The sequence below is a fragment of the Prionailurus viverrinus genome, chromosome D4 (assembly GCF_022837055.1).
Source record: "Prionailurus viverrinus isolate Anna chromosome D4, UM_Priviv_1.0, whole genome shotgun sequence".
Lineage (NCBI taxonomy): Eukaryota > Metazoa > Chordata > Mammalia > Carnivora > Felidae > Prionailurus > Prionailurus viverrinus.
In genome coordinates this window covers 73,179,324-73,200,057 of record NC_062573.1, presented here as the reverse complement: position 1 = coordinate 73,200,057, position 20,734 = coordinate 73,179,324, and the positions used below count along the sequence as shown (strand labels likewise).

The window sequence follows — 20,734 nt, the reverse complement described above, 5'->3', positions numbered from 1 at the left end:
GAAGAAATACTATCAAATCTGTAACGAATCGTCATTGGGGTTTAACATTGTATCATAACACACTTTTAGCTTGGGCACAAGGAACTATTTCATCCTTAATGAAAACAACTTGGGCAGAATGAAAAATATGTACACTTGGATTTTTAGCACTAGAACAGCAATACTCTCAGGAAATAAAGCTACTATTTACTGAGTCCTCCTGTGTGCTTTACATATGCTATTACCTAGCAAGTTAGTGTATCAGAGGAGAACGTTGACGTTAGGAAGGACACCTTCAATATCTCCCGTTTTCAATTCCAAAATGCAGACATGCCTTTTTGACTTTCTTGAATCACATTTATTTTAAGAACCAGATAAGACATGCGGATATTCTCATGTTTCATTTAAAACACACGTCTTTCCCCTATTAGAATTTTAGCTTTACCTCTGCTTTGATAGCCATTGTAATAAACAAACAAATCAAAATTTCCTTAGTGAAAGATTCCAAAGAACATGAGTAGAGAACAGGAGCTGGTTAAGCTGGACAGATAACTAAGATCATTCACTGTGTAAGCACACGTTCCGGTGTATCAGCCTTCTAGAACTGTCCAGAGTGTGAGTATTCTTTACATATTCATGTTCTCCTGGAGTGAATGCAAACTTACGCAGCATCATAAGGAAGTTTTATTATTCTATATCCAAAGTTTTTAAAAGTTTGGATCTTTGGACTCGGTGATTCTCCTTCTCAGAATCTATCCTGAGGAATGTGATCGTCAGGTATCCACAAAAAACATGTGAAGGCTGATAATAGTTTTAGTTATAACAATAGGTTAGTTGTAACAATAGTTTTAGTTAAAACTTGCAAAGGCCCGTTATCAGTGTATTGTCGCTGAGCTCCAAATTCATCCTTCTTTGTCTGGCGAAGCCCTGGAAACATTTCTTTTACCTGTTGGTTGGATATGGAGCTGCATCAAGAGAGGGCGCTGCAGCGAGGTAGTGACAAGAAGATGACTCCAGGTTTCCGTCCTCCATATAGACAGTCCTCCATATCGACTCGAGAAGAGCCCCGCAGCATTAAGGAAGAACTTGACCTGCACCCTCAGGCCATCGCTTCCTGTAAGCAACCTCTTCAGAGCATTTCCGGCCCTCTGTACCCACCAGCAATAGTTGGGTCGCTTCTCCAGAGCAATTGTGGCCCACCCACACAGAGCAGCAAAGGCCGACCAGCTCCTACTCAACCACGCTCACCAGCACCGATGAACTGCTTTTACAGACAAGTGCCAGCCTGTCCCTCTGCCACAGCAGGCTGCCTGTCATACCCATTCCCTTTTTGAAGAGATTTGAATCTCAGATGTGGAGTGGGGCCAGGAGGGTTTCTACCCTTAGTTCCTTTATTGTCCCTCTTCCTCAGCCTCCGGGTACCTGCTCTTTGAATTTGTGATTCTGGATCTCTTAGAGTCCATTTTTGCCTCTTTTAGTAGTTCATTTTTGGGTGTCCAATTTACCCTGTTCAAATAAATGCCATAGTTTCTGTTTCCCAACTGGACCTTGACTGATACATAAGTTAGAAATGCAACAATATGGGACTAGTTAAATAAATGAGCATGTATCCATAGGATGGACTAATACTGTTTTGATTATCAGTTGGTTGCTTGATGAGGTGACCCAGAGCCTGGTTTGAAAGGGTCTTTTCTGCCTTCGTTGGCCTACACTTGCTGTGATTGCCCATGTCCTAGTATCACTGGTCAGAGAAGTACCAAGAGGAGCCTCAGTGAATCCCCTGGGTTTTAGACATATTCTTCCTTATCCCTTTGTACATCAATCCCGGCTCCGCAAGGAGATCGTGATCTATGACCTTTTCCAATGCATCAATTCTTGTCTTTGCTGGTCCACTGGCTCGTGGAACCCAAAGTAACCAGTTGATCGTGGCAGCTTCAAGTTCAGTGGGAACATGAATGTGTTCCTTGGTAGAAATATCACCCCGTATGGGGAGTCCATCCTATATCTACCTCTTAGATATGCATCCTGAACGCATGCATTCTAGCTACTGGAGAGAAAACCATGTATCAGCTATTGGCTTTGTGCATATAGCAAATCCTGGAAGACAATGCCCAACCCCACGAGGTGTTGTCCCTGAGCTAGTGCCTTAACTGAGCCTTTAACAGACTAGCCCATCATTCTAGAAGCTTCTGGGCTACAAGGTAAATGGTGAAGATTAGTGACTTCCATCACTTGCTATCTGCTCTGAGGTCGTTGGCTCCGAGATGATTAATATTCTATCGGGGGCTTAGCTAGTTTCCCTGGAGAATGGTGCTCTATCAAGGGCTTGGCGTCAGACTCTGCAGCTGACGGGCTGGTAATTCAGCAGTGGATGGTGCAGTCAGTGGTGCATGGCTTCTACTGCCACACTATGAGCGCTATTTACGGGCTTCTGGCATAGGCATCGGGAAGTCTGAAGGGGGGACTACCTAAGAGTCACAAGACAGATCATCCTGTGCATGTGGTCATTGAGAATCTTCTCTGTAGAGGACACTCTTTGGCGGGTGTTAATGTGAGATCTGCTTTGTGCTCGTCCCCATAGGCTCATCCTCATCCCTCTTTTCCAGGCTTCCTTCTCTCTGATCTATGATATCTTTTCTCCTTAGAATGTGCAGAGATGAGGCCCCGTGAGGTACAAGTCTAGTTTAGAAAAGGCTGTGCTGGTTTCTCCAGAGACATGTTCCGGGAACTGTGAGTACTCTTCGATCAAAGTTCATCAGGAACTGTGGGGTGTTTCAGTAAGAAGGTGTTAGAAAGAACCTATCATACGATTTGGGATTTGGTTTGGTGATTGGGAGAAGGCTTAAGAAAGCGTAGATTAGGTCCAGATTGGATGCTGTCACAAAGTGGGGTTACTTCTACAGATATTTTATGGGTGTCATAGTGACATTTTATCTGTGCATGCACAAAATTATGAAGTGGTCTTGCTTTATTTTATCTGGTCACGGCTCCAGAGTAACCTTGTCTGAGGCCAATATTCTATGAGATTGTCCGTGTCCAACAGGAGAATAACATGTCCAACATGTGAATATCAGATCAGTTCTGAACATGAGAACATCGTGTCTGAACGTGAGTTCTTTTTCAGAGATTTCAACTGTCATGTAAGAAGTCTGGCCACCTGGAGGCCACCACACAGAGTGACCACATACATACACATAGAGAGAAATGGCCCAGAGTTGATGTTTCCAACTATTCGTCTTCAAACCTGGATGACAGACATTCGAATCAAGATTTTGAGATGATCTCAACCCCAGCCATTATCTGGCCACAACGGCCTGAGGGCTGCGTGCAATGTCAACTGCCTAGCTGAGCCCGGTTGACCTCTAGATTCATGACGAAGATAATTGTCATGGATTTGAGCCACTCTTCTGGGGCGTGGGGGTTGTTGTGCAGTAATAGATAACTGATCCAGTTGTCCTGCAAGCAGTTAGCTCTATAGGCGTGGGGCTCTGGAGAGGGACTTGGCCTTTAGCAAGGAGAAAGCACTTGAAGTCATTGGAATGGATGAAATCACCAGGGAGATAAAGTATACGAGAAAGGGAAAAAAGACCTTATCCTGAAGGGATCAAAAAGAAAGAAGCAATTACCAGGAGACTGAGAAGAGTGGGTAAGGTGATCAGATGACATCCAAAGAGATGAAGTCAAGGAAGTCACGGTCCAGTGCGCACAGAAAGAAGGGCATTTGCCACAGAGTCAAATGCCTTGGAGGGAGATCAAGTAAGACAAGGATGAAAAGTGTCTTTGAATTTAGCAATAACGAGTTTACATTGTTGGCAAAAGTAGTTTCAGGGAAGTCGCGGTGGGGGAGTGGCAGGATGAGGCAGTGATGGGGACAGAGTGCGGAGTTTGGTTGGGATTCTCTCTTATATCTCTCTCTGCCCCTCCCCTACTCACAGTGTTTTCGTCTCTCAAAATAAATAAACAAACTTAAAAAAAATAGTTATAAACTCCTGAGGCATCTCTGTGGGAAGAATAGCTTACTTTTGCCAGAGAAGCCTGGGGAAAATTACTCTAGTCCTAGCCTGCTAATTCATGGCCTGATTGTCACGGCTCCTGTTCCAGTTCACCAACCTTGGGACCCTGCTTATCCAAGTGGGGGTCAAGGCCCCCTCGGTGACAGTGTGTGAGTTGCCAGGGGGTTTTGGAGAGAAATTCTTCTCAGTTCAACTTGTAAGTTGATGTTGCTGCAATGGCTTCTTTTGGCTTCTCTAAGCTTCTTTCCCCACCTTTTCAGGGGGTATCTTACCCCATCTTTTTTTATTATTTGCTCATGGTTTTATTTTCATAGATGTGTGGAGGCAAGCACTCTCATGAAGATGCAAGTAAGGCCTTTAAATGAAGAGTTTACTGTTCAAAGAGCTTAAAATTTATATTTCAAATGTCACTTCCAAATGAAGCTTTACACGTGGACAAAACACAATGAACAGATTTGGAAGATGACATAGAGTGTGCATTTTAAATTCCTATTGCAGGGGCGCCTGGGTGGCTCAGTCGGTTGAGTGACTGACTTCGGCTCAGGTTGTGATCTCATGGTTTGTGAGTTCAAGCCCCGCGTCCGGCTCTGTGCTGACAGCTCAGAGCCTGGAGCCTGCTTCTGATTCTGTGTCTTCCTCTCTCTCTGCCCCTCCCCCACTCATGCTCTGTCTCTCTCTGTCTCAGAAATAAACATTAAAAAAAATAAATTCCTGTTGCATTCTCGAGCTACCCTTGCTGTAGTCTTTTTATAAATCCTATGGTAACCTTGTAAATACCATCATAGAGTATACTGTTGTACTTAAAAACATTCTTTTGTTAGATGTAAAGTTTAAAGTATACTATTGTTTTTGAAAGCCATTTTCCCCCCAAATGTTTATTTACTTATTTAGAGAGAGAGAGAGAGAGAGAGAGAGAGAGAGAGAGAATGAGTGGAGGAGGGGCAGAGAGAGAGAGAGAGAGAGAGAGAGAGAGAGAATCCCAAACGAGGCTTCGTGCTGTCAGCACAGAGCCCAATGAGGGGCTCGATCTCACGAACCACGAAATCATGACCTGAGCCAAAATCACGAGTCAGACACTTAACTGACTGAGCGCCCCTGGCGCCCCTGAAAGTCCCCCTTTTGGCATTTCTTCATATTTTAGAACTCCAGAAGCCTCTACAATGGGAAATTCCTGGACATTTCTCAGCATCTGAGAAAGCCTGCTTGGGGCAATAACTTTGACTCTCTGTGGGAGGAATTCTGGGGTGTGGAGGATGATCTCGTGAATGCTCAGAGGGATTTGAAAAGGTAGAAAGAAAACACTCATGTACTGAGCGTGTTTTTATGCTTAGCACTGTACCGGGGGCTTTGCATTCTACATTTAATCATGTGTAGAGGGGCGCCTGGGTGGCGCAGTCGGTTAAGTGTCCGACTTCAGCCAGGTCACGATCTCACGGTCCGTGAGTTCGAGCCCCGCGTCAGGCTCTGGGCTGATGGCTCGGAGCCTGGAGCCTGTTTCCGATTCTGTGTCTCCCCCTCTCTCTGCCCCTCCCCCGTTCATGCTCTGTCTCTCTCTGTCCCAAAAATAAATAAACGTTGAAAAAAAAAAAATCATGTGTAGAATGAGGCGGGAGAGCACAAGGTCCTGGGAGGGACGGTGTGAGCTGTCATCAGAATGGAGACTGTAACATGTGGGACATAAAACCAGCTTGTGATGGGGTTGGGCTAAGGGTGGAGGAAAAAGATCTTGGCACATTTATCCTGCACAAATACTTGTGTTATCCTCGTTGATGTGGTCTTTGTGACTTTTTCTCCGGGTTCATCTGGTTGGCAGATGGATGCAAATGTCTTTCAGCCCTAAGGAAGCCACCCTGAAGGCACGTATGAATATGGCTTTTAGAGAAATTAAAAAAAAAAAAAAGAGCTTCAGAGGATTTCTAGTGTGTGTGTGCGCGCACGCTCGTGCTGAACCTACCACCAGTGGAAGGCAGATTTTCGACTGGGAAGATTTCACGTGCTCCTTTAGTGTGGCCCAAGTGAATATATTTTTAGAAATGAAAAGTAGAGCATGTTCCAAAAGTTCTTTTCTTCTGCCATCAGGGATAACAAGTCTTTATTTATAGTGATTTGAGGTCCCCAAATACCTTCAGTAATATTAACGGGGCAAATCGAAAAAAAATTAAGCAGTAGATGATTAGATCACGTGTTATTTCACGGAGAACTTTATTTCTCTTGCCTTTGGAAAATATAGACCTACTTTTCTCAACTGTGGTTAGAACTAATTCTTTTCTAAGATTTACTTAAATGGAATATTCTTGCAGGGGCAGCAAGAAGATGGTCAGTACAATTGACCTTGTGTCTTGGCCTTTGTGATTCTAAGAAAAATACATCCATAGGTATCAGATGCTATGAATTAGGTAATATTTATTGTACAGGAAGCATATATAGAATGGAAATACACACATACTGGAATATACACCAATACCTAGAAAAATGTTTACCATTGAGCCACTTCTACATACCAGATTCTTTACATATATTCAATACCTCATTTATATTCAATTAATCCTATAAAGTATGTGTTATGATCGCTATCTGTTCCAGTGGAGTGTCAAAGATACCAAGTAACCTTCCAAGGACACTGCACTGGTTAGTGGCAGAACAGGAAGTTTGAATCTAGGTTTGGCTGACGCTGAAGCTGGTACTCTTTCCTCTCAATCAGTCTATCCCTCAAAATCAAAGCAATTACTGGGAATGACAGGATTTGTATTATGAGGAAGGCAGCTATGTTTATTATTCAATAATGTCCAGGGGCGCCTGGGTGGCTCAGTCGGTTGAGCGTCCGACTTCGGCTCAGGTCACGATCTCGCAGTCCGTGAGTTCGAGCCCCGCGTCGGGCTCTGGGCTGATGGCTCAGAGCCTGGAGCCTGTTTCCGATTCTGTGTCTCCCTCTCTCTCTGCCCCTCCCCCGTTCATGCTCTGTCTCTCTCTGTCTCAAAAATAAATAAAAACGTTAAAAAAAATTTTTAAAAAAATAATGTCCACATTCAAAGAACCATTTACTAAGTTTTTACTTTCTTCTGGGAATGATGATAGATGATGTGGAATCTAGAGATCAAAGATGAGGGGTCCCTGCCTTTGTGGAACCCATGGGCCTGAGGGAAAGTCTGAAGAGTGTTAATGATTGGGATGCAGGATGTTAGGGGCTATGAGAAAGGTAACAACAAGCTCTGATTGGGGCCTGGGAAAGGTCACAGGCTCTGTGTGCATTTGTAGTGTGTGTGTTTGGGGTAAGTCAAAGGACATTCCAGACAAGGGAACAGCATGTGCAAAGTCAAGGAGTGGAGAGCACATAGAGAGTGCAATGTCAACTTACATGAGCTTATGTGAGAAGCGGCAATTCGTTTGCTTTAACTGGAAAATAGTACTTATGGGTGGCAGGATGATGAGAAATGAGAACAAAAGGACTTGAGAATGGTGAAATCAGGAATTCTACTTTTTATAATAACCATAAACTTTTCCACATTGTCTTGGTAACATAGATATTTTCCTTCCGCTTTTGATTTCTCTCTTTTGAAGACACACGGCGATAGTCATAGTATTTTCCCAAAGAGGAAATACAATTAGTACACAAATGTCTGGGGAAAACAGTGTCGCTGGCTATGAAAGCAAAGAAAAAAATTAGTCCAACCAAAGAATAAAACTAATAAAAATATCGATATTGGCCAGGACAAGATGAGGTAGGCATATTTGTGTTTTGCTGATTGGTCTATAAATTGATTCAAATTTTTATAAAGCTACACACAATACATATTAAGATGTTTGTAATGTTTATTCCCTGTGATTCAATAGCATTAGCTTTGGAACTCTATAATAACAAAATTATTACAAAAATTTATTCCAAGATTCTTTAATGGCGCATCATTAGAATCAGCCTAAGTAGCCATGGTACATCATTTTGATGCAACTTAATGTACCATTAAAAATTATGTTTATGAATAACACTTAAGTGCATTTAATATAATTCCAGCTTAAAAAGTAGGGTACTGAATATATATACATATATATATTTATGTATGTATATTTCTATCTCCTCTTCCCTACTGTTCTACACTCTCTAAAACTGTACGTTAAAAAAAGAAACTGGAAAGAAATCCACAGAACGTTAGTGATGGTATTTGGGTTTGGATAGCAGTACTATGGATAATTTTTTTCTTTGTACTTTGATGAATTTTCCACATTTTTAAATGGCTTTTTGTAACTTTTATGAAAGAAGTATTACTTTATATTCTTTGTTGATGAACAAGAAAAATGTATTATATAGTCCAATTTTACTTTATGTTTCCTGATGTCTGATAAACTTCTTATATCTATAGCTGGCCAGCAGGTGGATAATTATTTTTTAAAATTCCCCGTATTGGCACCTGGGTGGCTCAGTCAGGGAAGCGTCCAGCTCCTGGTTTCGGCTCAGGTCACGATCTCACAGTTTATGGGTTGAAGCCCCGCTTCGGGCTCTGGACTGGCAGCATAGAGTCTGATTGGGATTCTCTCTCTTTCTCCTTCTGTATCTCCTGGGCTCTCCCTCTCTCAAAATAAATAAATAAGCAAATAAGTAAATAAGTAAATAAATAAAATTCCCAGTATTGGCAAACTTTCTCTAGGCATAACTCTGCTGGGCTTGAATGAGCTCTTCTCCCCCAAGCCGCTTGCCTTTTAGACTTTCTAGAAACAGAATTCATGAAAAATTACAATCTACCATCTATAAATTACTATGTGCTGCAGGATCTATTAAACAGTATGACTCTTTATTTTGTGAACTATATACCTCCCAGGATATAATGCTTCACAGCTCGTCTCCACCAAATACACCCTTCTTGAACTGTTGTTTTGTCTAAGATGCTGTCTCTTTAGACATTAAGGTGTTCAGGGAAGCAGAGACGGCAATCCAGTGACTCCAAAAACGTCAGCCTTCCACACACCCCGCCTATTTCAGAACATCAAATCTGAACACATCGCATCTCCTTGTCAGGGACGAATAAAAACAAAAGACATCAGTGAAGCCTGTACAGATGAACACGGGTTGCGAGAAAACACAAGCATCGTGAAACGGGGGCACAAAGTCACTAAGAGAGAATGAGCCAAGATGAGAAGACACGAGGTTTGTGGGTTGGTGCCCTTGTATCTTTTTGCCCCAGATCTTTCCTGTGCTTTTAATTCTGTCACTAATAAAGAGTCCAGCGATGTGCGGCTCTTTGATTCTGTGGTATACAGTAATGCGTTCCCCCAGAGCCGTGTTTCTCCACCAGGGATGATCTTGTCTCCTAGGGGAAATTCGACAATGTCTGGAGACAATTCTGGTTGTCACAACTAGGGGGCTGTTGCAACTGGCATCTGGTGTGCAGAGGCCAGAGGTGTTGCTAAATATCCTACAGGACAGAGGCCCAGCCACCCGCAAAAAGAATTATTTGGTCCAATATGTCAACAGGGACAAGATTGAGAAAGCTACCCTAGATTTTCTCCAGCCTACAACTTCTATCGATTTTTTTTTGTTTAATCCAGGAATGAGAAAACTTGTGGGGAAAATAAGCAAAAGTATTAGCAGTCCTCCACGGTGTCCAGGACCCCTCAGGTCTGGATCGCTTCAGACATTTGCTGTTCATCAGTGTCAGCAGTTTGCTTTTACTTTGTGAAGTTTAGAGATTTCACCGACACCTATTATTTACATCCTTGTTATTTTGCTTGTTCTTTTAAATTTTTTTATATTTGTTTATTTATTTATTTATTTTTTCAATTTTTAATGTTTATTTTTGAGAGAGAAAGAGCAGGTGAGGGAGGGGCAGAGAGAGAGGGAGACACAGAATCATAGGCAGGCTCCAGGCTCTGAGCTGTCAGCACCGAGCCCGATGTGGGGCTTGAACTCACAAACCATGAGATCATGACCTGAGCAAGGTCGACGCTTAACCAACTGAGCCACCCAGGCGCCCCTCTTTTTTTTTTTTTTTTAAAGTTTATTTATTTGTTTTGAGAGAGAGAAAGCATGAGTTGGGGAGGGGCAGAGAGAGAGAGGGAGAAAAGAATCCCAAGCAGGCTCCACACAGGCTGTGCAGAGCCTGATGTGGGGCTCGAACCCACAAACTGTGTGAGGTCATGACTGAGCCAGTTAGATGCTTAACCCACTGAGCCACCCAGGCGCCCCATTTTCTCTTTTCAAAAGCCTATTTTAATCGCCTAGGGTGGAGATGTCTAAGATAGAGATCCCTTTTAATCTGAGAGCTGAACCCTTTTCACTTAAGACATTCCTAGTTAATCCATCCTTCACGCCGATAATCCAATAAATCTGAATCCTCCCCATAGTTCTGTCTGCTTCCATCCCCAGTTGGCAGGTTTTCTACAAGCTCTTCCATGTACTTGGGATATAGCAGCTCCTAAGAATTTCATAATTAGAACACCCCACTCTTCTGAGCTGTTTACTTCTTAACACTAATCTTTCTGTGGTAAGTCCTAAGTATTCAACTCTGAGTCATTCTTGTAGAGTCAGTATAGAGGACTGAATTATTACAATATTAGAAGACTTATTTCCCAAAGAGCACCAAGAGAGCCGCATGGGTATCTGACTGTAATAATCATAGTCTGTTTTCTATCCAATATGCAGTAGGGTCAGATACATCGCTTGAAAATTGTCCTGAAAACCAAGTTGACAAGCAGTTTTACTAGAGAATCCTGGGAAGTCACTGGCAAAATCCCTTGATTCTAAGTAGTCCAGACCATGTTCTTGGATGTAAAGGGCATTGTATAAATATCTTTATAACTGGAAAGTTATAAGAGAATGAGTATTACAATAATATGGAATCCCTGAATTTTTATTTATTTATTTACTTAGTTCATTAGTTTTTTGAATTTTTTTTTTTTTTTAATAAAGATAGTCTAGTGCGGGAATAGCCACCATGTACATTTTGATGTAGAATCAGACAAAAATTTTCTGAATTTCTGTAATTTTCAGGGTTTGGTCCTGAAGTAGTGTAGATGCTCATGTCCCCCATTCTAGAGCCTTCATTTAGGTCTGAGCTTAAATGCAACTTCTCAGGAAGTCCATTCCTGGTATCCTGATTAAAGCATACCTTCTCAGGGCACCTGGGTGGCTCAGTTGGTTAAGTGTCCGACTCTCAATTTTGGCTCAGGCCATGATCTCACAGTTTGTGGGATCGAGCCTCACATCAGGCTCTGCACTGACAAATGGGACCTGCTTGGAATTCTCTATCTCCCTCGTTCTATGCCCCTCCCCCAACTCACTCTCTCTCTGAAAACTAAATAAACAAAAGAAATTAAAAACAAAACAAAACATACCTTCTCTCCTCCCGCATCGCCCTTCTGTACTATCCTAATCCCTTTCTATCCCATGACTCTGATTTTCTATCTGAAAGGCTCTTATTTACTTGCTTATACATTAATCATCCACCATTCCTTATACGCTACAATGGTTGCTCTCATTCTATAAGTAACTGAAGACCAGGAACCTGGGAGTTCTTTTTTTTTTTTTTTTCATTTTATTTATTTATTTTTTTAAGTGTATTTATTTATTTGGAGAGAGAGAGAAAGAGAGAGCATGAGCAGAGGAGGGGCAGAGAAAGAGGGAGAGAATCCCAAGCAGGCTCTACGCTGTCAGTGAGCAGCTCCACCACGTGGGGCTCGAACTCATAAACCATGAGATCGTGACCTGAGCTGAAGTCAAGAGTCGGTCAATTAACCGACTGAGCCACTCAGGCACCCCAAGACTGGGAGTTATTTTTAAGTCCTTCTTTTCTTCATTCTTTCCTACAATTCTTCTGTTTCATTGGCTAGTCACGACTGCTCTAATTTCAAACGTGTCTTGAACTTGTCTGCCTCTCTCAGTCTCCACTGACTTTGCCCTAGTCCAAGGCCATCAGCACAGGGTGCGCACAAGGAGCCTCTGCCTGCTGCCCCACTTCACCATACCCCTTTATAACCCATCAGCCCAGAGGAACTGGAAAGGGTTAATAAAAATAATGACTGCGTGTTTGCTGTCTTGCTAGAACAGAGCCTGTCATAGATGGCATCTCAATAGTATTGGCCGCATGAATGAATAGACAGGAATAGATAAACAGAGAGAATGGATTGACAGACAGCCTTCCTCTGGCTTACCTTATGCCACTTGGTTAAGGTCACAGAACTAGCACGTGTCAGATTTAGGACTAAAACCCAATTTTTCTAAGAATGGTCAAGGGCTTATTTATAGAGAACACGTTGCCATATCTCCTCATTATTTCTGATTCTCCACAAATATGAAGCATTTTATTTTACTTTCATGCACATTGTTCATCTTGATTGGAAAATTGATACTGTTTTGCTGTAAAAATTATTACATTGCTGGAGAACAGGAAGGAATTAAGGAGCAATTCATAAGCCTCCCGTGCATGTAACTTTTACTTTCATCTGTACACTTTTCTCCCTAATTATTATTCTTTCCCATATGTAAGCCTTTATGTTTATAATCAGGAAACATAGAGAGTTATATGACTGTGTAAAGAATTTCATTCTTGGGAAATAATGGCTGGTGATATTTTAATGGAATTTATTCTAATATTTAGTGTATTTGCTTACAATTTGTGTGATATGAATTTCCATAATGTGTGGAAAGACATTTTAGAGGATGCTAACTGTAAGTTTAGGAAAGTAGACTTCATAATTTTAAACACGGTCCATTACAATTAATAAATGTAAGAAATTTGCATACGACTCCCAATCCCCTGAATTTTCATAACAATTGGTTATAAGAACTGCAAAATGTTCACTGCTGTAGAAACCTAATTATTTCTTAGAAAAGTCCTTTGAGAAAGGGGAAAAAAAACTTTACAGCTTTTTTTATTAGGTAACGTAGCAATAACATAACTCTACCTATGCATCTATATCTATCTTTAGAAGCCACATTAATGTATATAAAATAGCTGCATTTTCCCAAAGACTTTCTTTGCAGGTTGTTTTTGGATATATGTATAAAGTACTGAAGTTATTTATAAATTTCATCATTGGTCTCCACATATAGGCAGTCACTCATATGAAATATATGCTTGAAATGTGTATAGTTGCTATTACATTTGTTATTAAAATAAGCATTTACCTAATATGTAGAGGAATAAATTAAAGAAATTTTAATATCAAAGTTATCCTTTCTTAATTAAATAAGAAAGATATTTATTTTACTTTTTACTTAATTAAAAAAGATGTTTATGTATGTATGTATGTATTTTTATTTGAGAGAGAGAGAGTATGAACAGTGAGGGGTGAGGAGAGTGGCAGAGGGAGAGAGAGAATCTTAAGTAGGCTCCAACTCAGCATGAAACCCCATGGGGCTCAATCCCAGGATCCTGGGTTCATGACCAGAGATGAAACTAAGAGCCAGGCACTCAACCAACTGAGCCACCCAGAAACCCATAGATTTGATTTTTAAAGGGATCTCTATACCCAACGTGGGGCTTGAACTCACAACCCTGAGATCAAGAGTTGCATGCTTCACCAACTGAGCCAATCAGGTGCCCCAAAAGACGATTTACTTTAAAATTACATATCATACTCAAACTGCCTTTGAAGGTAATTTCATCTTCCATTATCTACATTTCAAAATGGCTATTGTCTTCTCATTGTTCATCTCTCAGTTCTTTAGGTTATCCACCCCCCCGCACTCTAACAACCCAAATGAACCCCAATTTGCACCAGAATAATTTGTAACAGGCCAAAGAACTAATTTCATAGCCCATTTTCTTAAAAAAATTTTTTTTCAAATGTTTATTTATTGTTGAGAGACAGAGAGAGCATGACCTGGAGAGGGGCAGAGTGAGTGGAGACAGATCCAAAGCAGGCTCCACCCTGTCAGGGCAGAGCCTGACATGGGCTCAAGCCCGCAAGCTGTGAGATCATGACCAGGGCTGAAGTCGAGCACCCAAAGGACTGAGCCATCCAGGTGCCCCTTATAGCCCATTTTTCAAAAGCATTATGCACCTGTTTCCAAAAAAGGCATTTCTGACATTTTTAATATAAAATTTAAAAAATTGTTTAGCATAGCGCTTGGCATAGTAAAAGCACTTGATAATATCTATGACAATGTTTCTTGGCAGCCATGTTTACTGATGACGTATATTGGTATTACTAAAGGTTAATGGGATGCCTGTGTCATGCATGATAATGTTATCATTAGGGTCACTACATGTCAGAGCTGGCCTGGGGGAATCACGGTTTATGTTCATTGTCCCCGTGTCTCCTCCAGCCTTACATTTTAGCACTCTCAAAAGGGTCCTAACTTGGGTGGTCCCTTATCTGGTCACCGATGAAAGTGCAGAAGGAAATGTGATAAGAAGGCCTGAAGCACCATCACCCATCTCTTGATTTGGCCTCCACACCTTCCAGGCCGAGGGAGAGGGTGAGCCGCCTGAATGGCAGTAAACTTCCCACGTGTGGGAAAGGATATTTCAAATTCACATACGCACCCCAGTGCCTCTACGCTTTGTAGATGAAGAATCAGACAACAATTGAGAAACGAAGACCACAACATTTATCTCTCTCTTTACCTTTCTGGTCAGGGTATTTAAAAAAATTTTTTAATGTTTGTTTATTTTTGAGAGCCAGAGTTCTAGCTGGGGAAGAGAAATCACTGTAGACAAAGAAAACTTGAGGAATGCAGTGAACAATCTTGATCTAAGGAATAAAGATATAACTCTGTACTTAATAATTGGAGAATATACCTCCTTTCAAGAGCACCCAGATCATTTAAAAAAATTTTTAAATGTTTATTCATTTTTTGAGAAAGTGAGGGGGGGTGGGCAGAGAGAAAGGGAGACACAGAATCTGAAGCAGGCTCCAAGTTCTGAAACTGTCGGCACAGAGCCCAACGTGGGGCTCGAACTCACCAACTGTGAGATCATGACCCGAGCTGAAGTGGGATGCTTAACCAACTGAGCCACCCAGGTGCCCCAGGTCAGGGTATTTTTTAGTTGAGTTTTGGTTTTGAACAAAAATTTATCTTTTTTGTCTGCCTTCTCATTTGGCAGACAAGATGGACAAGAATTGTGATCACAGTGGTTTCCAGATATGGCCCAAACTAGTGGCACCTGAGTGACAATCTTTTCCATACCTGCTATTTGTGATTTATGTTGAGGTTGTAGGCACTATTTCCATTCTTGTCTTTTTCTTTTCTTTTCTTTCCTTTCTTTTCTTTTCTTTTCTTTTCTTTTCTTTTCCTTTTCCTTTTCCTTTCCCCTCCCCTCCCTTCCCCTTTCCCCTCCCTTCCCCTCCCCTCCCCCTTCCCCTCCCCTCCCCTCCCCTACTCTCTCTCTCTCTTCCTTCCTTCCTTCCTTCCTTCCTTCCTTCCTTCCTTCTTTCTGCTTCAGGGACTGTCAACTCCAAACTGTCCATGTAGTATGATTACCTTCCAGTCTGTCCTGTGTGTTGCTGCTGTGGTTTGTCAGCACACCTCGATGAAGTCTTATAACTTGAAATTGTGTTTCACTCTGTCTCTTGGGTCTTTATCACAATGTCAAATGGATGCACCATGTCAAAAACAGTCCTCTTTGCTGTCCTGTCTTACAGAAAGCTCGGTGTGGCTCCAAAATTCTTGGATTTAGTACCGGCTACATAATTTTGGGGGCTTAGTGAATGGATAGTGTAGGGCCTCTTTTCGTTCAAAAATTCCTAAGAATTTCAAGATGGCAAGAGTAGAACATTAAATCAAGCACCTGTGCAGTTGGCCCTGCTTGGGTCTTCCATTTATTAGCCTCTTTCATTTCCCTTCCGACTAACAGTTACGAGCCACTTATAATGTATGAGGCACTATGCTTACTTTGGAAAATAAAAATATGCTTACTTTTAGATTTCAAGATCCCTACTTTTAGATTCTGGTGGTTAACATCCCCACAAGGTAGATGAAATAACACACACATTTTGGTTATATATTGTTTTCCTTTAGATCAAATGCTCAGCTATAATTTTCTAGACATCAGTCTTAAGTTGCAAATCCTCTCCTCCATGTTCTTATGATCTATGTATTAACTGTAGGAACCCAGCAGTCCCAGTCTCCCCGGATCTCTTACCAACCCATGCTTTGCCTGTTCCATTTCTACAGAGAAGTTTATTCATGGCTGGGTGACAGACCATGTTAATAAAGTGGTTGTTGAAATGAGTTTAAGGCAGGGGTTCTAACTCAGCTGCCTTCAGGGATTGGGCAGATGATATACCGTAAGAAGTAAAACCACCAGAAAGGAATTGACTCGTGACTGCAGAGAAAAAAGATGCCTACTCACTACAGAGGGTTATTGCCATGTGAGGTGTGGTCACAGTGTGGTCAGATCTTTTCAAAGAGAAGTTAGAAATCTAAAAAAATTATACGAAATGGTCTTTTTCTGTTGTCAATTAATTTCTTCTTTAAAAAAATCTCAACATGGGCAGAAAAAAATAACTGCAGCCAAAAGTTAACCCAAGAGATGTCAATTTCTAATTTTTCTTTTTAGTCAGATCTATTGAGATATAATTCATCTGTAATTAAATTCACTCTTTTATGTGTATAGTTCTGAGTTTTGACGAACACCTACATTTGTGTAACAACTACCACAAGCCAGATATAGGACAAATCCATCATCCCCAAAAGTTGCCTGTGTTTCTTGTGGTCAGTTTCTCCAGCTCCTATGGTATGTATTCTGCCTTTATAGTTTTGCCTCTTCTAGAATGCCATATAAATGAAATCATTCAGTATGTAGACTTTGGAGACAGGCTTCTTCACTTAGCAGAAAGCATTTGAGATTTAGCCATGTCGTTCTATGTATTTGGGTGATTTTTATCTAATTTTCAAAGGCGTTTTTCCTTCCTTCCTCCCTCCCTTCCTTTCTCCTGTCCTTCCTTCCTCCCTCCTTTCCTTCTTTCCTTCCTTCCTTCCCTTCTTCCTTCCTTCTATTCTCCCTTCTCTCTTTCCTTCTTCCTTTCTCTCTCCTTTTGGATAACAATTATACAAAAGTAGATTAATCTTGATACCTGTTTCATAATACACCATTATTGACCTACACATGCCTTTTAGTTTAAGAGCTTTATTAAGATGAAATCGATACACAATAAACTGCATATACTTGTACAACTTGAAAACTTAGGTGGATGAACACTATCCCTACCACTGTCACTGCATTTTCCAGAATTTCATGTAAACGAAATAGTACAGCAGGTGCACTTTTTCTGTCTAGCTTCTTTCGCTCAGCGTGATCATTTTGAGATTCATACATGTTGTGTGTGTCAACAGTTGATTCTTTATCATTGTCTAGGAGCTTTCCGTCATAAGGATCCGTTGCAATTTCTCTATTCACTTGTTGATGGACATTTGGGTCATTTCCAGTTTGGGTTGCTGTAAACCTTCATGTAAAAGCCTTTCTAAGGACATAGGCTTTCATTTCTCTTGGGTAAATATCTTAGAGTGGAATAGCTATGAGTTAAGACGTTGCCAGACTGTTTTCCAAAGTATGTACCATTTCACACTCCCACCAGCTGTGTATGAGCATCCTGTTTCTTCCTCCCCCAACCCTTGGTATAACCAGGTTTAAAAATTGTAACCATTTTAATAATTGCATTAATGGTATCTCACTGGTTTTAATAGCGTTTCTCTAATGACTAATGATGTGGAGTGTCTCTTCTGGTCCTTATTTGGCATCATTATTTTTTTTTGATGAAATATCCATTTAAGTCTTTTGCAAGTTTTTTTATTGGGTTGTTTTCTTATTAACTTTTGAGAGTTGTTATAAATATTCTGCTATGTATTCTGATTATGAGTCCTTTTTCAGAGATGTAATTTGCAAATTTTTCTTCCAGTCTGTGATTATCTTTTCATGGTCTTAACAGGGTCTTTTGAAGAGCAGACCCTTATAATTTCAGTAAAGTCCCATTTATAAGTCTCTTCCTTTATGGATTGGACATTTGGTGTTATGTCAAAAAAACTCTGCTTAATCCACAGCCTTCTGTGTTTTCCTCTGGACTTTTTATATTCTCAGGTTTTACCCTAGGTCTATCGTCTGCTTTGAGTTAGTTTTTGTATATGATGTAAGATGCAGATTGAAATTCTTTTTTTAATGTACACATATCTAATTGTTCCAGCATAATTTATTGAAAAGATTATTGTTTCTCCACTAAATTGTCTTGCACCTTTGTTGAAAATCCTTTGACCATAGATGTGTGGGTCTATTTCTCATTTCTCTCTTCTGTTCCAGCTGACTGGGATAAGCTGTTGGCTTCTCAAGTTCCCTCTCTGTCTCGGTCTTTCCCACAGCCTCTCCCCATTCCCGATATTTGTCAGTTCCCCCAGATCAGCAATGGACTTCGACATCATAATGTCTTGTCTTATGACTGGGGTCAGCACAGGTATCAGTGTCCCGTGCCAGGTACTGGGGGTGGAGTGCAGCATCTTGGCTTTCACTCCTGCAGTGAGCGTGGCCTAATCAGGGCCTTCAAAATCAGGGTAAAAAGTTATGGTCAGGAAGGTCCCTATGGTGCTGCAAGTTGGGTTTTCTCCCCCATGAGAATATAAGGTTTTTGTCTCTCCAATACCGGAGAACATATCGGGCATTGACATACTACAAGATCACACTCTGCAAACTTCTATCAGTGAACTCTGCTTCTGGGTAAGAGTAATCAAACCAGTACTGAAGGGGAAAACCAACTGGGAGCCCCAGCGGAGAGCGTTAACTGTCAAGCAATATAAACTGGGGGCATAAAGGAATAGGAGAAAGTATCTGAGAACTGCACTGAATAGGCATTGTACGCCCTGTCCACAGTGTTTTCAATAGTCCAGTATGGCCGGTAAAAAAAAAAGCCAATTGACTGCGGACTACCCAGAATTGAACAAGGTGATGACCCCGTCAATACAGCTGTGTCCAACATTGTATTTGTGACCACAGAAGGCACTGTGACGGAAACAACAGAAGGAGAGAATGCCCCTGGGATTTCGGTCCCAACGTTGGGAGGGGCAGAAACCTCTCATGGAGCACAGCACCTAGCCGTGTACAAGCGCTCCTCCAGCTAAAGCCTCTCACAGAGCAACAGCAGGTCACGGGAAGAACTTTCTTCCTGTTAAGGGATGGGTTGAGACTATGTTCCATTGACCCCTGCTGTTGCTCAAACTCCTACTTTGATTAAGCGGCCTACCTATTTGCAGCAGAGGGCCACCCTCTCTATCAGCCCACTGTCTCTAGAAATCGGGGCACTACTGGGCCCTGTTGAGAGCGTAGATCCTCCGAATGCTCCTGCCTCTGTTCCTGTGGCCCCTGCAGAGAGGCAACGAGGAGATTCCCGCTGGTGCCAGTTACACAGATGGGTCTAGGGGGCAAACCACCCACGTGCACTGCAGTTGCTATTCAGCCCAACACTGACACCATCTGGGTGGAAACAGGAATGAATCACGCATGGCTGCCAATAGGCTGGACCGTGAGCAGTTTGGCAGGTGATTGATTACGCATGCACTCTGACCCTTAACCCTTTTCATTTGGAGTTGGGCTATTTAAAAAAAGATTAACCCTATGGCTTGAACACTGGGAAGCCAAGGGGCGTATGATCATAAACAAGCCCTTGTTAGGGGCAGGATATGTGGAAAGCCATTTGGGTTTGTCTGCAAGAGCCTGAGGCAGTCCTTACTGTTTTCCATATTCAGGCTCTTATGGCACTGACATACTCTGGCAATGGGGCAGTTGATGCCTTAGCCTAGGCAAAGTCATAACATATAACCCTTCAGGAGATACAGCAGATTGGGTACATAGAAGGAGCAGCCACTGCAGTGCCCAGGTGGGATGGCGTATTGCCAAGGATGCTTGATTGCCCTTGAAGCACAGTGATTCGGTCAATGAGGTAACAGCACGTCCTGTGTGTTCTGAACGATGCCCAAGGCAACTACCAAAGGAGTCTGGGGGTCATCCTCTGGAGTTCTCAACCAGTGAGGGATTGGTAAATTGATGATTTTATTTTGGTCCCCTGCCTCCCACTGAGGCCTTCGTTTGTGAGGATACCTTATTTCCCTAACCCAAGCTTTCCCCGTTGCCATGCAAACCAGACCACCACCATTAGGAGATGAGAGAAACTGAATACCATGTTTGGATACCCTCGCTGAATAAACAGCGATCAGGGGTTAGATACTAAGGGTCACGATGAGTGAGACTGGGCAAAAGAACAGGACATTGAACAAAGATCCCATTGCCCCTATGCTTGCAGGTAGCAGGTTTGGTAGGAAGGAAAAGTAATGGTAAAGCAGCAGATTAAATTTCCAATAGGTAAAACTGCCTCGGCTAGGCAAACTAAAGTACTATCCCAGGATTTGCTACATTTGAATGATCAACTAATAGGTCCTATTGTCCTGTATACCACACTGGGGACACCTGCTGAAACACCGAACGATTTTATTTATTTATTTATTTATTTATTTATTTATTTATTTTTAAGCAGCCAATATTTGAAATGTATGGAAGTTGCAGGAGACAGCCATTGCCCCGACTCTCACTGTGAATCAACATGCCATGCTGCTGAAAACACCAAGCCCCCCCATGCCAGGGAGAGATGTTACCTGCTGGAATCTTCAGTAGGACATCGCACCTGGAGAGATGAGTTCCTCTGTACCTCTGGGTGAGGAACAATTACTCAGTCTCTACTGGGATCCCTTTGTCGTGCTGCAAGCTGGACTTATTGAAACACACGTTACCTGGAATGCAACTTGCAGCATTGAAGGAGGGGAAAAGGAG

At 41.8% G+C, this 20,734-nt stretch overlaps 1 protein-coding gene across 8 annotated transcripts in view; it reads left to right on the top strand.

Moving 5' to 3' along the window:
- The window catches only part of TMC1 (transmembrane channel like 1), a 219,739-nt gene that overhangs the window by 51,189 nt on the left and 147,816 nt on the right, over positions 1 to 20,734 (top strand). For 4 of the 8 annotated variants that reach the window (XM_047830893.1, XM_047830898.1, XM_047830892.1 and 1 more), the window contains exon 2: positions 2,625 to 2,709. The exons of 3 other annotated variants lie outside the window; for them this stretch is intronic. The gene's annotated coding sequence lies outside the window, so the exon portion shown is untranslated. Of the gene's footprint in view, positions 1 to 2,624; positions 2,710 to 20,518; positions 20,619 to 20,734 lie in introns of those variants that run through there. One more of the 8 variants, XM_047830894.1, reaches the window with a different exon arrangement.